At 42.2% G+C, this 18,220-nt stretch overlaps 1 pseudogene; it reads left to right on the forward strand.

Moving 5' to 3' along the window:
• The first annotated feature begins 13,206 nt into the window (after window positions 1-13,206).
• Window positions 13,207-18,220, forward strand: part of LOC118577415 — a 96,846-nt pseudogene continuing 91,832 nt past the window's right edge.

The raw sequence follows: 18,220 nt of genomic DNA on the forward strand, positions 1-18,220 counted from the left end.
TCCTCTTTGTCTGAGTCTCATAGACAAAAATTATCCCAAATGACATCCTCAGGCTGGTATTTTGATTGGAGAGAAAAACAAAGATGATCTAATACACTAAAAACCTTCATGTAGCTTTCTTCCACTTCTCCTTCACAGGATCATCCATGTGTCCCTCCTAGGGTCTTTCCCTGTTAGCTAGCCTCTCTGGAGTTGTGGGTTGCAGTCTGGCCATCCCTTCCCTCCCATTTAGTATCCACTTATGAGTGAGTACGTACTATGTTTGTCCTTCTGAGTCTGGGTTACCTCACTCAAGATGATATTTTCTAGATCCATCTATTTGCCTGCAAATTTCATGATATCATTGTTTTTTACTGCTGAGTAGTACTCCATTGTGTATATGTGCCATATTTTCTTTATCCATTCTTCAGTTGAGGGGCATCTAGGTTGTTTCCAGGTTCTTGCTATTACGAATAATGCTGATATGAACATAGTTGAGCATATGTCCTTGTGGTAAGATTGAGCATTCCTTGGGTATATGCACAAGAGTGCTACAGCTGGGTCTTGAGGAAGACTTATTCCCAGTTTTCTGAGAACCTGCCGTGCTGATTTCCAGAGTGGCTTGTACAAGTTTGCATTCCCACCAACAGTGGAGGAGTGTTCCCCTTTCTCCACATCCTCTCCAGCTTATGTCTTCAGTGTTTTTGATCTTAGCCATTCTGACAGGTGTAAGATGGTATCTCAGAGTTGTTTTGATTTGCATTTCCTTGATGACTAAGGATGCTGAGCAATTCCTTAAATGTCTTTCAACCATTTGAGATTCTTCTATTGAGAATTCTTTGTTAAGTTCTGTAGCCCATTTTTTAATTGGATTGTTCAGTATTTTGATGTCTAGCTTTTTGAGTTGTTTATATATTTTGGAGATCAGCCCTCTGTCAGATGTGGGGTTGGTGAAGATCTTTTCCCATTCTGTAGGCTGTCATTTGGTCTTACTGACCATGTCCTTTGCTCTACAAAAGCTTCTCAGTTTCAGGGTGGCAGGGTTTGGGGGGTGGCAAAGGGTGAGGAGTGGGGGATGAGAACATAGGGAAATGGGAGGGTCAAGCTGGAACAGGGAACAGAGTGGGAGGGCAGGGAGGAAAATACCATGATAGATGAGGACATCTTGGGAATAGGAAGAGGTAGAGTGCTGGGGAGGCTCTCAGGAATCCACAGGGTTGACCCCACCTTGGTCTGCTGGCAGTGGCTTAGACGGTGCCTGGACTGGTCTACTCTGATGACCAGCCTAGCAAATAACCTAGCTGTCATCATAGAGCCTTTGTCCAGTGACAGATGGAGGTAGATACAGAGATCCACAGCCAGGCACCAGGCTGAGCTCCGGGAATCCAGTTGATGAGAGAGAGGAGAGATACTGCAGGCAAGGGATGTCAAGATCAAGGATGTGCAGACTGGCCACAATATTGGAAGCCCATGAACTGTGGACTGGTGGCTGTGGAGCCCTCATAGGACTGGACTAGGCCCTCTGGATACGGAAGATGGTTGTTTGGCCTCAAATCGTTTGGGGGGCACCCCAGCAGGGGGATTGGGATCTGTCCCTGGTCTATGGGCAGGCTTCTGGAAACCAGTGCCTGTGGTGTGACACCTTGCATAGCCTTGGTGCAGTGGGAAGGGGCTTGGACCTGCCTAGGCTCAGTGTGCTGGGCTCTGATGACTCCCCATGGGAGACCTCGATTTGGGGATGTGGGGATGCGGGGTGGCTTGGGAAAGAGGGCTGAAGGGTGGGAGGAGGGAGGAGGGGGAATCTGTGGATAGTATGTGGAGTGAGTAGAAAATTTCTTAATAAAGAAAAATGAAAAAAAGAAAAAGAAAACCATACACATGCTGTTTCAGCTAAGGTTGACTGAAAGACCACATGTATGTATGTATGTATGATTGCAGGTTGCATGTACATATGTATGTATGTATGTATGTATGTATGATTGTACTCTTCAAGTTTTAAAGACAGTGTTCAATTGCCCAAAGGATCCTTTCTGTTTGTTCTTGAGATAGGACCTCACCATGTTGGTCAGGCTGGCTTGGAGTTCTGTGAGTGCTGGGGCCCAGGCTGTGTGAGCTTCCGAAACTGGCTTATTCACAGCTCATATATTCTCTTGAGATCCATTAGAGTTGCCACCCTTGTGTCTCAGGAGTTCGTTCCTTTTGAGTGGTGTTGCACAGTGTGGCCAAACCAGGGACACCAAACCATTCAGGCCTGAAAGTAAACTGGTTGTGTCCAGATTTCTTGTGTTGGGGCTTTTCCACTCTCCCTGAGATTCTCATTCAGCTTCTGCCCCTGGTGCTGGGATTACAGGAGCAGGCCACCATGCTCAGCTCACAAAAGGATACTTTTTAAGGCATAAATATTTGCACACTGCCTAGTTTTTTCCCTTGAACTTATTGAAAGCACACATACATGCAAGCCCTGGAACAAAACATTTCTGACTCTCTTATCTTCACCTTTTTCCAGCTTCCCCCCTAGCATCTCTTCTTTGATGCTTCCTGAGTAATGGTCAAGATAGAAGAAGGGAGACTGCTCAGAAACTGTGAAAAGTCATAAGCTTTCAGGTGATGTGCCCATAAGTGTCAAGGAGGCATGAGGCATGAGGCTCCTGAGCCTGACACAAAGAACTTCAATAGCATGCCTTGAGTTTTCACATCTTTTCATTCACACCTCTATTTTGGTAGGGTAGGCTTTTATCTACCCTGAGAAGGTATCTACAAATACTAGCAAACATTTATAGTCCCAAACAGTAGGACTGACATCAGTAAAGCCTAACTACCTATCCCCAGACTCATTTCCTCCAGTCCAGATCCCTTGTGGAATCTTCCTTTCCACTTCGGGGGTTACCTAAGCACAGGTGGCACATGTAAAGGTGGTGTCTTTAACTAGGCTTCCCAAATTTGAAACATAATACTTGGTTCTAAGAAATTAATCAATCTTTATGGCCCCTAGGGGGTGGCTTGGTAGAGATTCATAACCAATTGCCTTCTAGACTTGCAGGAAGGATGGTCTGCAAGAAGGGTGTTGGCAGCATCCACCATCTTTGTTTATCAATGTGGCTAGTTCTTGCTTTGTCCAGTCATTTTTGCCTGGGCTGTATTCTGGGTGGTCCAGTAAAGTGGGCTCTGGCAAGGCTACCAACACCTGGAGAGACCGCATTGATTCTAGGACTACTTTCTTGGCGGCCAAGTCAGCCACTTTGTTGCCTCTGGCTTCTGGGGACTCCCCTTTCGTTGTTTCCTTTACAATAGATAACCATCTCTTGGGTAACCAGACAGCTTCCAATAGGGCTAAGTTTATTCTCTACTTTTTGATTTCTTTTCTTGCGGAAGTTAGCAGTCCTCTTTCCCTATCTAGAGCCCCACTGACATGGGCTGTGGCAAAAGCATATTGGCTGTCAGTGTATGTGGTGGTAGCCTTGTCTTCCCTAGTGGAGTACTTGAGTAAGAGCTAAAAGCTCAGCTCCTTGAGCTGAGGTTCCTGGCTTACAGACTGTGCTCACATGGTCTTCCCTTGGGGCACCAACACTGCTTCTACATACTCAATCCCGTCTTGAACAAAATTGCCCCCATCTGTGAAACAAGAGCCAAAAGGATGTATATATGAATATAAATCTATTAATAGGTGCTATGGGAAAACAGACTCACAGATACAGGATAAGGCAGATTGCAGAGTCCTTCCATTTTGCCCAGGAAAGGTGGGGATTGATACATGTCACTCCATGCTGCCTGATTTGGTCTCCACTACCCAAGAGAGAGCGACTCCCCTCTCTCTCCTCCTTTAAGTGGTCATGTGGGCAGACAAGAAGCCAGGCCCTAAGGCCCATACACCAAAACTATTGGCATAACAAATTCCCACAATATCTCCCCCCCTTTTTTTTTTTTGTCTAAATAAGAAGGTTCTAAACCTAATAGAAAACTATATACAATAAGAACAAATATCAAGTATTGTCCAGGAGAAAGAAAGGTTAATAACATAAACAAAAATGGAACTACAACTAGCAATAACAACATCAAGCAAGAACACATACTAAATGTTCAGGCCAAAGGTAATTGGCAAATTACAGAGATTACTTCAATAGCTGTCCTATCCTGAAGGATCTAAATCTTGTACCTGATGTGTTCCTAGCTAAAATACGAGAGGATTGTAACTATAACCATCTAGTCTTCAACCCCATCAAAGACCTGAGAAAGAAAATAATATTATTTGAGTGAGCAGGAAGTAAGAAACTTCTGAAAAATGCAAGAAGTGATAGAAACAGCTGGTGCTTGCTTCTCTGCAACAATGGGACATCCACTTTTGGCTACAGGCCTAGAATATCTGACAGACCATTTTCAGAAACATGAAAATTTGAAAGACTGTTTTACACTGTCTTGGCAAGGTTCAGCAATTGCATTTTCTTGTGTCCTGCTTGTCCAGATCGGACAGTGTGCTCACTGTCAGCAGTCAAAGCAAGGGCGGCACTTTGCCTAACAGCCACTTTTTTTTTTTGCCAAGAAGACAAACAAAAATTAACAAAATGTATTTCTATTTATTTATATCTTTAAAAATCTTTCCAGTAGTTTTTTTTAGATTTTAAAGAACGTCTACTTCTTGGACAGATCTATTCCTGGAGATCTTATTTTTGACATTATGCAATGAAATCCTAATTTTCTTTTCAGATTGTTCATTTCTAGTATACAAGAACAGAACTGATGTTTTGTGTTGACTTTGTACCCAGCAATTATGCTTCGTTCACAGCAGCCACAGCTTTTGTGTTATCTTTAGTTTTTCTAACACTAAAAATCTTGTTTTATTTCTTCCTTTGGACACTCTGTTGTCCTTCTTTCATTGAGTAGTGAAAATAGCCTTCCTTCCTTGTTAATGATCTTAGGGAAGAACTGCCCTTTACAGTGACTAATCTCATCCCTTTGCTGAAGATTGCTTGATCAAGTTTTGTGGCATGCATGTCAGCTGTGGGTTTCCATCTGTGACCCACTCATGCTCAGTGAAAAGGTCTCCTCCAGATTCTGAATGGTTTTGTTTTTGTTTTGAGACATGTATTCCTGGCTGTCTTGAAACTTAATATGTAGCCCCAGATGGCTTTGAACTCACAGAGATCTTCCTGATCCTGTCTCCCAGGGTGCTGAGATTTAAGGCATGTGTCACTGTGCTGATTGGATTGAGCGTTTTTGACATAAAAAGTTGTTTTTCTGTCGTGTGTTTGGGGGATGGTCTGGATATGTAGCCTAGGCTGACCTCAGAACTGTCATTCTCCTACTTTAGCCCCCCACACAGGGTCTAGGATTCAAGGTGTGCAGCACAACCCACACACAGTATCGCATGAGCTGATCATTCATTTTGTCATCTAGTCTGTTAATTTCATAATCAAGCTGATTTTGTAATTAGTTTTGCTAGCATTTTATTGAGAGTTTTTAGATCAAACTCATAAGGGGTATTTACTTAAAGATTTTATTTCTTTGAGAGTATCTTCTGCCTTCTTTATGAGGGTAATGCTGGTCTTATAGAATGGGTTAACTGTACCTTCCTTCTCAGGTTTTCAAAATAATTTCAGAAAGGTTAGTCTTAATTCCTTTAAGTATTTGCTCTGATTCCCTAGTAAGGCCCTTAGGTCCTCAGTTCTGCTGGTGGTGGGAGGGTTTGGATTAGCTATCAGTGTCCATCGTGGCTGTGGGTACACTAAAGTTTTCTAGCTGTCTATTAGTCAGATCTGGTAGGTCGCATACATTTAGGAACATGTTAATCTCATTCAAATTATTTGGTTTTACAACTTTCCGCCAGAGATGTCTTTGTGGTTTGTCTATGTATCTCTAAGGGCCTGATCTTCCTGACTCAATCTCTCAAGTTCTGAGATTACAAGTGTGTGCTATCATGACTGACATGGAATAGTTCTTGAAGAGAGTAGTGAGTGATATATTCTTAACAGACATTTCATATCATAACCATCTGTATGTGTCTAGTTCAGTGGTATTAATTATAGTCAGACACTGTGAATCACTACAATCACCAATCTAGGAAAGTTTTTCTCAACTTTTAAATTGAATATCTATAACAATAATCCCTCTCCCAACCCAGTCTTTATGAGTTTGACTATTCTAGGATCCTCATATAAATGGAATCAGCCAGTCTGTCATTTTATGGCGGACTTATCTCACCTTGAGGAACTGTTTGTTTTGGGATACCACTGAAGTGATAATTTGAATGTAATTGGCCCCCATAAGTTCATTCAGGACTGGCACTATTAGGGGGTGTGGCCTTGTTGGAGGAAATGTGTCACTGTGGGGGTGGGCTTTGAGATCTCCTATGTTCAAGCTATACCTAGTGTAGACACAGACTCCTGCTGCCTTCAGATCAAGAGGTATCTCAGCTCCTTCTCCAGCACCGTGTCTGTCTGCATTGTCACCATGACCCACATGATGATAATGGACTGAACCTCTGAACTGTAAGCTGCCACCCCAATTAAATATTTTCCCTTCTAAGAGTTGCTGTGGTCATAGTGTCTCTTCATAGCAGTAGAAACTCTAACTAAGATGATCGATAAACTAGATCAATAAGTTACAGAGCTGTTATGAGGAGAGAGTTCAGGGAGAGGCAGTGTTGTGGGGCAAATCTGTTGACTCTGATAATGGGGGAACAGCAATGGAGAGAGGGGGCATGATCAACTTTACTTTTTAATGAGATACTGCTGATTTTGGCATGGAGAGGTTGAAAGGTGGGAAGTTAAAGTGAGGAGATAGGAACACTCTTGTCAAGAATTGGTAGGAATCTCCTATCTGTTTTATAAACATGAAACCAACAGAATTTACCAGTGGATCAGCTAGTGTGAGAAAGGGGCTTTGTTGTTTTACAGGCTATCAGGAGCTTCCTGTGTCATGATGCTTGGGGCAAGTTGCTTCTCAGTAGCGCTAGTGTCTGGAGAATTTCCCTTTGATGCCCTGAGTCAGGCTTCCGTGTCCTCTTGGTGCTTCACTGTCCACTGTCCTTTGCAGCCATCTCTTGTATCTCCAGTGCAGTGGCTCCTTCCTATCCCTGCTTTGTCTTCAGTCTCCCTGCTGACTGTCCTACCCAGGAGGTTGTAGTCTCCCCTGCCCTGTTCACTATTGAACACAACACTCTAAGTCTGTAATTCAGCCAGTGTTCAGCCACAACCACTGATCTACACTATCTTCACACGCTATAATATGTAGAGCTTGGGATCCACTCACAGGGGACTCAAGTATATTGAAAAGTCAGGGGAAAATAATTCTTAATTTGTAGGATTTGACTTTGAAATGTTCAACAAAGGCTTACTTTATAAGCTTCATGGTCAGCTGACTGGCTTTGGGGAAGTACTGGCTTTTAAGGCTTTGGTCAAACCAGTGAACAAGCTCCTTGATGGATTTGAGGTGATGGACAGCAGGACCTAGCTGGAAGAGGTGGATCACTGAGTGCCTGACCCCAAAATGCAGAAACACATATATTGTCCTGAACCTGTTTCTTGGTCATTCTGCTTTCTAGCTCAATGCGGTGAATGGTTTTGTCCATCATTGTTTCTGCCATGTTCAGCCTCCTCGCAGGCTCAAGCTATGAGACCCCTGAAACCATGAACCAGAATGAAATGTTCTCCCTTGGAGTTTTTTTTCTCTTCTCAAGTATTTTGCCATGGTGACAGATGGCTGACTGATACCAACTATGACTTGCTGGGACAAAACTGTGAGGTAGCCAATTACTTATGAATATTTTGCATTAATTTTTTGTTCATAATAATTCATTAAAATGATATTTGTCTTAGTTACTGAGGTCTTTTTTATTGTATAATTTTGGTGCCCTGGGAAAGCAGCTGGGCTCCTGTCCCTGACCCTGGCATTGTTGTAGGGCATATGGGTGATAAGCAAGGTTTAGGATATCATGTTTTCTGATTGGTACATGAAAGACTTTAAAGAGGAAGGTCTTATGACTTAAAGACTTCAGTTCACCTGAACTGCTGTAACAAAATATTAAATTTGGGGGCCTAAAAGCACAGATTTTTCTCAGTTTAGAAGCTAGAAATCCAAGGTCAAGGAGTTTGCACAGTTTGATTCTGATGAGTCCTCTATTCCTGCCTTGAAGGTGGTCTCTCCTTGGGTCCTCCTGTGGCTATCTTGTATGTATCAAATGTGAGCTCTAGCATCTTTGCCTCTTGTAAGGATACATTTCTCTCACATATGTTCTCAATTAATCTTTGTTGACTCCACAAAGTCCTTATCATTAAATATAGTCATTCTGAGAAGTAGAGTTTCAACAATAGTGGGTCATGCCATCTGATGTGGGAACTTACATGGGAACATGTAAGTTGTTAGAGTTGGGTGGAAAATGGGGATGAGATAAAGCTGAGTTTTGCTTTTCTCTTTCAAATTAGCTGTATCTTCCTGGACTCATCAGCTGTTGCCTCCAGACACCAGCTTCTCCTTCTCTGGAGTCACTTAATGTCATTAATCTCACATGGAGATAGAGATTGATCTGAGAGGTGGGTAACAACCCTGAAGTAAAAACTTTAGGTGATCAGAGACAATGCTCAGTGACAATCAGGGTACTTTTGGGAAACAAGTGGAAATAGGCATGACATGGGATGTGATGTAGCTCAGTGGTAGAATGTTTACAACCATGCACAAAGCCATGAATTCTATCTATAGTGTCACACAAGAAAGTAGAGAAAGAGAGTGGGGAGGAAAGGAGGGATGAAAGGAGGGAGGGAGAGAGGGAGAGAGAAAGGGGGGTCATTGACATTTGTAGTTAGGTTCATCAAGCTGTGTTCTTGGACTCCATGCGGATGAAGAGCTAATGAGGGGCATCCATAGAAACTGCTATTCTGCATTTCAGTGGCTGCATACTCTTACCCCACAGATTAGATCTTCAAGCAGACATTGGGCAAAAGTCCCAGGTCCACAGACATCCTTAGGTCAATGAGGAACTTTCCATAGCTGTCCAGTTGGAGAGAAAAATGCTGAGTCACAGATTTGTTTCCTTCAAATTCCGTGTGGGTCTTATCGAGTTTGTCAGGAAGTGCTAGCACACCCAGCCATTAATAATGATGGTGAAATGAAGTTTCCGAGTAAATCCGGGGTGGAGGTGAGGGTCACCTGCCTGGCTAACCTACACCTCTATCTATACAGGAAGGAAAGGCACTATCTGGAGTCAGCTTAAGGAGACAGGAATGACCAGCAGGCTGAGAATCCCTCAGCTTCACACGACAGGACTATCCAAGCCTCCTGAAGGTCACTGTTGGGTGGTAGGTGTGGATGTTGGCATTGGCATATTTTTCCACCCGACTCTAAAATTTCTTAGTAGGCAAAGTAGATTAAAACAAACGAATGAACAAACAAACCAGTACGATGGTCTTACAGTCTTCTTACAGTCCAGGAGGAAGTGGTTGTCTAGATGAGCACAGGACTATTCTTATCCCATCAACATGGATGACTTGTTTTCATTTCTCTTCACTCTTAGTCCTCTGGCCACCTTTTGAATAGCAAGAGTTTCATGCATGCGATTCACTGGTAAATACTAATTTCTCCCAACATCGTTTCCTCTAACTTCCCTGTCTGCAACCCTCACCCCCATCCCCAATGCCCCTTCAGTCAGCTTAACTGTATTGATGAACAGCAAATGTTTGATGCCTGGAACTGTCTGGAATTTATGATTATCAAATAATCCCAAGAAAGTCTTCGATTCTGTTTTCTACCAGAGGTGGACAGTTCTGACCAAAGCCCTCAATGCATAGACTATTTTAGGCAATAGTCTGTGTTATTGGACTCCAAAGGTCATGACTTCATCCACATCCCAGATGGAAAACTTCATTTGGTGACAGAATATACATTATGTTTCAATTGCCCAAGTTCAGCCAGTCCTTACTGACATAAGGGAAAATTATGCTCAACTATTTTTGGCCCCTTCCCCTTGTGACATTCATAGCTGAGAAATTTTCACAACAAAATCAAGTTTCCAGTATTTAAATCAGGCTATTAATTAACTCAAGGAATCCAGGAAGAACTGCTGTTGAAATCTGTTACTACAAGCACAGGCGTCAGGGCATTGCAGTTTACTAAAGCAACATATGTGGACACGACATTTATCATGCCAAAAGGCGCCACCTAGTGCAGTAATTACTGTTCACATATGGCTTCTGGAATGTAAACAGAGTTAAAATGACAAAGTTAGTTCCTTAGGTAAACCAGTCACATTTCAGGTGCTCAGTAGCTGCGTCCTGTGTGAACGTGGCATGTGGGGCTTCTCTTTGTCCCTGTTTTGTCCTCTGAGAGGGGGAGATGTTGCCCATGGGGGCCCTGTACACTGTGAACTGGCCCCCATACCTTGTTATTAGCCCTGATATGGCATTTGCATGAATGCAGAGTACAGTCCAGGTTTTCTAAAGAAAGGTTGTGTGAAATAGTATGACTGAACATGTATTTCTAGGCATTCTAGGAATGAATGCTATCCCACTGAACCACACTTTCAGACCCTCCCTCCCACCTTCTCTTTTTCTTTTAAAGCCTGTTTTCTTGTGTCAGGGTTTCAACAGGCAGCACAAACTGGCCTTTTGGTCCTCTTGCCTTCTTTACCACACTTGGCATCTTCAGTGACTCTTTCTAATGGTTGTCTAGGTTAGCCTTATTTTTTTTTTTTACTGTAGTCAACAGGGTTAAAAAGTCCCATCCCTAGGGCAGGAAGAGCCTTTCTTCACCCACTCAGCCTGAGAAGCTCTTCCTGGACCAGATTCTCTTGGCTTCTTTGCATGCCAAACTTCAGCTTCCAGGAGTAAAGCCATGAAACACCTCCAGGAGCCTCGCATGTCTTTTGCCTTCTCTACTGTGTCACACACCTTGGGTGCCTCTTCTCCCCCACAAACCTGTCCTGGAACCAGGAAGTGAAGATGTATCTCAGGGAACACAGGGGCTTTGAGCAGGTAAAGGACTGGTGCTACTCTGTCATTCTCACTGACTTTGAGAAGTTACTTGACTTCCTTGGTGTAAATTTTTGGGTGTTTTTTTTTTTTTGCCCCTTTAATCTGTATAAATAGATGAAATAGCCTCTATTTTATAGAATTGTTGCAAGAACCAAATGAGCTAATGGGTACCAAATGCTTAGTGCAGTGCTAAATAATAAATAATGAACAATAGATATATTATGCAAGAGATGTCTCAGTCTGGGGCAAATGGTTTCCCACTTCATTTACAAAGCAGTGGAAGGATCAGACACTGTATCTATTAGATGGGATTAAATAGCTTCAAGTAAATATGCTAGATGCTCCTTGTATGTTACAGTAAGTAGATTTGATCATCAACCTAAGCCATCCCAACTTTGTTTTTTTGATAACAGAATCCAGATTTTGTTTGATATCCAGAGCACTTTCTTGAGGTCTGAAGTATTAGATTTTCATTGGTCAAATCCAAAAGGTTAATAGTTCACTTTCCCAGTGTGTCTTATGAAAATGACCAAGTGGCATAATTTTGATTTGTGAGACACAGAGAGAGTTGGGAGGAGACATAGTTCCAAGGAAGCTTTCTTGCCTAGAAAAATGAAAGGAAAGCAAGTGAGACCCTGCCATTCCATCTGGGGTTGGTATCTCCATGTGGACTGGTAGCCATCTATGTCCATGGGGTGACAAGTTCAAGGACCAAGCCATCATAACAAATGACAGAGGATGATGACAGAGAGAATATAGATGCATGATGACATCATGCTGTTATATCAACCAGCCCCAGAAGCACCCAATTTCTAGACTTCTTGATAAGATAATAAATTGTTATCATTTACATCAAAAAGCTGACATTTTCTGTTATTTACACTGACAGTATTCTAAATAATATGTAGTATAGGTAATCAATGTTTACATATGATCTATGTGTGTCTTATAGTCCCTTTTTAATTCTACCTTCTTGGAGATCTTTCATTCTTGTTCAGTCTCCTAACACCTGATTCAGTATCTTGCACATAGGAAACATTAATACATAGCTTATTAATGAATGAGGAAGTAAAATAATGTGAGGAAAAGGGGTTCTAAGAAGCCTCTATCACAGGCTGATAAGATAGAGGGTTGGTGGTGTAGAAGGGTGTGGGGATGGTTAAGACTTGGCTGGATTATGCCCTCTATTCTGTGTAGACACTGCTCCTCATGGGGACACTGATGTAGCAGTCTAGTGCTGTTATTGACTCTTTCCTCATGTCTAATTCTTGTCTTATCATCTTGGCTTTTGAGCTTATTCAGGGTAAGCAGATTCTAGGGCAGGGAAACTTATATTCTCTAAGCAAATGAAAAATTTCAGAGACAGAAAGACCATGTCATTGTTTATAACAGGAGAACCACTTTTCAGAAGGAAATCTAGGCTAAGGCCAGAAGGTGGCTTATAAGGACAGATTAATGCAGGGCTGAAGAGATTGTCCCAGTGTCTCAGCCCCACAGGCACATTCCCTGGTTTACAGGGCCATCCCACTCCCAACTAATGGAGACTTCTGCACTTTCTCTGCTGTCTTCCTGGTACCTATGAGGCTGGCAGTGGCAGTGTGAAATGTTAGGGACCTAAGACAGACTCTTGTCTCACACTCTGCTGGCAATAATTCTAATGATCTGAAATGGACTCTCAGTCTTCTAGGACTCAATGCTGTGAAGTTCTATGTCCTCTCCAGACCTGAGTAGGATGACTTTTACCTCCCCATGATCTACATTGCAGTTTGTCTTCATACCATGGTTCAGTTGGCTGAGCAGCCAGGGAGTTATCCTGGAGAGGAAAAGCTATGTGAGAGGACCTTGACTTTCTATGGAGTGTGAGACAGAACACAGGTCTTCACAGCTGGCAGTGCACAGGGAGCTCTGGTGTCATGGTTCTCAGTTGGTGGCTGTCTCCTCTGTGAAGGCTAGACAGAGGGTTTCAGGATGACGCACTGGCAGACCCTGACTGATTTCATCTCCACATCAAGGAGTCTTGGCCCTTTCACTCTTTCACGGTCCTCTGCTTGGACTTTTCTCTCCAGAACGCCTGTCTGGTGGCTTAGCATATTGTCCCGTGGCCTACTGGGAAAACCGGGGTGGGTGGTGATGGGAAGAGAACTCCATCCTGTGGCTTGTGTGTGGAGAGGACACAGTACTCTACAGCTCCAAGTGTTGTGAAACCTGTGATGTTGCATTTCAGATTTGAGGAGTGGGAAATGAGTAAGAGAAATTTAAAAAGTGTACCATGAAGGAATACAAGGAAAAGGAGCAAGGCACAGTGGCAAATATCTGTAATCCCAGCACTGTGGAAGGTGAAGCAGGAGGATGGTAAGTTTGAGTCCAGTCTCAGTTACAAGCCAAACCAACCAAACAATAAACCCAAGACCCCCAAACAAAACAGGTCAGCAAGGAGTGCTCAGGGAATAAAAATTGAAACTGAAACAAACGTAGAAGAAACAACCATAAGCCACTCCTAGACCCAGAAACTTTCAATTATAATCTGGGGAAACTGACCTACATCTCCCTGATTGCTGCTTGTGATACAGGGAATGGAACCCAGGCCCTTTGTATTAAGTACTGCTCCATTGGTTGATAAGACTCAGTGACCAAGGCTGCATACAGTTCCAGAGGGACACGAGTCCGTCATGTCAGGGACTCATGGTAACCAGCAACAGACATAATGCTGTAGCAGAAGCTGAAGACTCACATTGTGAGCCTCAAACACCAAGAAAGAACTGCCCTAGAAGTGATGTGAGTCTTTTAAACTCTCAAAGCACGCCTTAGTGACATACTTCCTTCAACAAGGTCACATCTCCTAAGCCTTCCTAAACAGTGCCATCAACTGATGACCAGTTTCTCAAATGCCCTAGACCACGGGGGACATCTCATTCAAGCCTCACGTTAGGCCAGATTTCTGCCACCAAAGTTACATCCCACACCAAGATACATTTTAAAAGATATTATTTATTTATTATTATAATTGTGAGTGTGATGCAAATGTCACAGTACACATGTAGAGGTCAGAGGACAACTTTGTGGAACTGGGTCTTATTTTATTTTATTTTTTAGTTTTTCAAGACAGTGCTTCTCTGTATATCCCTGGCTGTCCTAGAGCTCACTCTATAGACCAGGCTGTGCTCAAAAACAGAGATTTGTCTTCCTCTGCCTCTGAAGTGCTGGGATTAAAGGTATGCACCACCATGCCTGGCTAAAATTGGTCCTTTCCTTCTACCCTTACATTGATTCTAGGGTTGAACTCAGGTGTTAAGCTCACAAGGCAAGTATTTTACCCACTAAGCCCCAGATAGATTTTTATGTTAGTTTTGGACATAGCAATAATATAGTGGGGTCATTCTTGTCATTTTCTTTTCTTTTTCTTTTTCTTTCTTTCTTTCTTTCTTTCTTTCTTTCTTTCTTTCTTTCTTTCTTTCTTTTTTTACAGGATCCAACATTTTATTTTTTATTCTTTTTAAAGATTTATTTATGTATTAAGTATACAGAAAAGGGCATCAGATCTCATTACAGAATGTTGTGAGCCACCATGTGGTTGCTGGGAATTGAACTCAGGACCTCTGGAAGAGCAGTTGGTGCTTTTAACCTCTGAGCCATCTCTCCAGCCCCCATTCTTGTCATTTTCAATGACAGTTTGTTTAATGCCTCTCACTGTCATTCTTGTAGAAGTTAGAGCCTTAGCTGTGAGAAGAAGCCTGGAGTTCTGGTGTTGAGCTTTTCAGAGGAGGGGATTCCTCAGGCTAGAAACATGTAGTAGGTGACCCAGGGAAGCTAGGATTGAATTCTTCCTGTACCAGGGATCTGACAGTTCCAAGTAAGGCTTACTGTGCCCTCAGGCCTATTTTCAAATATATTCATGCTTCTACCTACCAAAATTTGTAATTTCTGTGGCACTTTCTTACTGAGCTTTATGAATTTAAATCACTCTCTAAAATTGCTAAATAGTATTCTATCATGAATGTAAACTATTATAGAAACATTATTAACTAATGCAGAGTCACGTCTTGAGCCCTTTTCCAAGGTCAAGTACATTAACACTGTAGCACATTACAATTTAAGAGCTAATATTTATGGAAAACTTATTATGTGTCAAGTATTTCATAGTGTGTGTATAAATATGTGTATTTAGTTCTTATATCACAGTATGTTAATGACTGAATGATTAATAACTTAGTTGATATTCAATGAATTTTATACCATATTCAAACACTATGCAGCTGTGTGGTTACAATCCCAACTCTCAATTTATATGTTGAATTTCTTGCCCTTACTACTGACCTTATTTGGAAATAGCATTGTTATTATGTGGAGTGATTTATAATTCAATATGACTGGTGTCCTTATAACAGAGGGAAGTTAAACCAGAGAAAGACATATATGACAAGAAGATGGTGTGAAGCCAGGAGGAGTTAGGCAGCTCCAAGGCAAGGAAAGAACGAGCCAGGGGAAGATGTTTCCCTCAAAGCTGCAGGAGACTTTGATCTTGAAATTCTAGCTCACAGAACTCTGAGAGGATGCCTTCCTGTCATTTAGTCTCTTCAGCCTCTGATACTTTGCAATGGCAGTTTTAACAAATACACTGCTATGTATTTTCACCCACACAGTCAAACCTACATGTTGATACTTGGAAAAAGAAAAAAGTTAAAACATCCTTAGAGTGAAGCCATTAACCTAACCCCAAATGTGGAGTATTCAACAAGGAAAGTGATACAACTGTTCTAGCAACACAGTGCTGTGACAGGTGGCCCAAGAGATGGTGGTCAACCACATCCCATATGCATATTTAATTTGCATTGTGTTATAATGAGAAAAGAAAGAAAAGGCTCAAGAATACTAACTGCCACCACCCCCTTCTGATTCCCGACTATGAACAAGAATTGTGGACTCTAACTACTGGAGAACTTGACTATGGATTAGATATGATATGGTATTAAGGAATCATTAATTTTCCTGGATGTGACAGGAGTATAATGGTCACATTAATACAAATACTCTAATTTGACAGCAAAGTCAAATGGTATAGTGCTTGGCATTCTGCTGCTTTGGGTCTGTGGCAGGTATAGTATCATGATGGGAAATTGTAGTCTAGCACAGCTAGTTACTTTATGGCAGCTGGGAATCAGAGGGGGTGGTGGCGAGTAATATTCTTGTGCCTTTTCAAGGACACACACTGAATGGCTTCTTAGAGGTTCCACTTCCTCCAGCTACACTGCAGACTGGGACCAGGCCTTCAAGCTGCAGACCCTGGGATGCACAGGACCCGCACAGCAGCAAATGTGTTCATTCATTTGTGTTAGTCATACAGTGCCTCTATACAAATTAGCATGTGTACAACTTGAATACATACCATGTTTGCTAATTAAATACTTAAAAATAAAAATTAGTATACTACCAAAACAGTTTGACAATTCCATGATAAAGAGAAAAACTCTGTGGCATTCTGTTATCACTATTTTATAGAGATAAACTGGAACTTTGAAGGTGTTGTAAGTGTCCTCAGTGTGGCTTCAGAGTGTAACTCCACACAAGCATGTTAATAAACTAACTAATTTTCAATGGCAAAATGCTGATGCTCCTTATCCCTTCTAAAGCCATCCATCCTCTGAGACACACAGCAATTCTCCCTTCCACACATCTTCAAAATGGAAGCAGAGGTGCAGAAAGACATGGGCACCTTGTGCAAGGCTGGACCAAGATTAGAATTCAGGCTACTTGGCTTGTAGTTAAAGACCAAACAAACCCATCAGGAACAACAGCCAATGTGCATCATATTTAAGAAGGAATTAGGGATCAGCTTCTGCATAGGGGTCCCTTGGCTAATTTACCTCATTGGGCCCCAGATATTCACAGCATAAAGTAGATGACCTGGCCTCATGTGCTGCCTGTCCTGAGATCCAGGTGAAGCGATGATTGGGTAAAGAAGTTGGTTAACTGTAAAAAATGCTATGGCGATGCTGTGTGCATGCCCATTTATTTGAGTAGCATCATGAATCGAAAAATGGAACTAAGTAGATTTCAAAAGAATCTGTTTTGTGGGTGCTATTGAGATGGCTCAGCTGCAAAAGAGATTGCTACTCTTGCAGAGGACCTAGACACCCAAGTTCAGTTCCCAGCACCCACATCAGGCAACTCCCAACTACCTCTACCTCCCACTCCAGGCTATTCAAGACTCTCTCTCTCTGGCTACTGTGGGTACCCATGCATATGTCTCTCTCTCTCTCTCTCTCTCTCTCTCTCTCTCTCTCTCTCTCTCTCTCTCTCTCACTCACACACACACACACACACACACACAGACAGACTAAAATTAAATCCATTTTTTCCTTTTTCTTCCAGATTGTCAGATGCATTCTTTCAAGAGTCTAAGATCATGAGATGAAGTGTGGGCACAGGGGATCTACTCAGACTGTTCCTGGGAGACACTTGGCTTTTCTGAACTTATTTTGACATTTGGGTTGTAGATGGAACAATTTTAGCCTACACTTCTCAGAAGTTGCCTGCATTGTCCATTAGGGCTGTCCATCCAGCCCAACTTAACAGTGATAAATCTCACAGCCTCTAAGGGTCCTCACAAAGGTGGGTGTGGTGTGCTGATAGCAGGCATGATTAAGTGCTTTCCTGTGTCAAATATAGCTGTAATATGCTACAAACAGGCATTTGAGCTTTATACAAACTGATCTGGCCACTATCAGCTACTTTGACATTTTATACTAATACTTAAAAATAAATCTAGAAACAGGAAAGAAAGTACAGAATTATTGTTTTAAGCAGCTTGTGAGAGCTTATCTTCAAAGTGACAGAGGTTCCATTGTATTTAGAGAAACTGCTCACTTCACTGGCATAAAGGTTAGTGGCCTGGACCTCATGGCTACACTGAGCCAGTTTCCCACGTGAGCACAGAGGGCCACAGGCAGCAGAGCACCTACTGCCACACTGGGGCCCTTTCCTCTTGCTTGTATGAGGACTGTCCCTTGCACCCAAAGGCACGAAACACATTTTCAGAAGCAATTTAGACGTTCTCCTTAAAACAAATAAAGCCATCGTGATCTTTTTATTGAAGGCAAGCCATAAGAACTGGAAAGCATTTTCCCTGTTAAGCATGTTGGTCTTTACCTGGTATGTGGTATCTTTGCATGTCTGTGTTTCATACAGCTAATACTAACATACATACATACATACATACATACATACATACATACATACATACATACATGTAGCTCAAAACAAAATAGTTTGAATTTTCTTTTTGG

Source organism: Onychomys torridus, chromosome 2 (assembly GCF_903995425.1).
Source record: "Onychomys torridus chromosome 2, mOncTor1.1, whole genome shotgun sequence".
In the NCBI taxonomy this organism is placed as follows: Eukaryota; Metazoa; Chordata; class Mammalia; order Rodentia; family Cricetidae; genus Onychomys; species Onychomys torridus.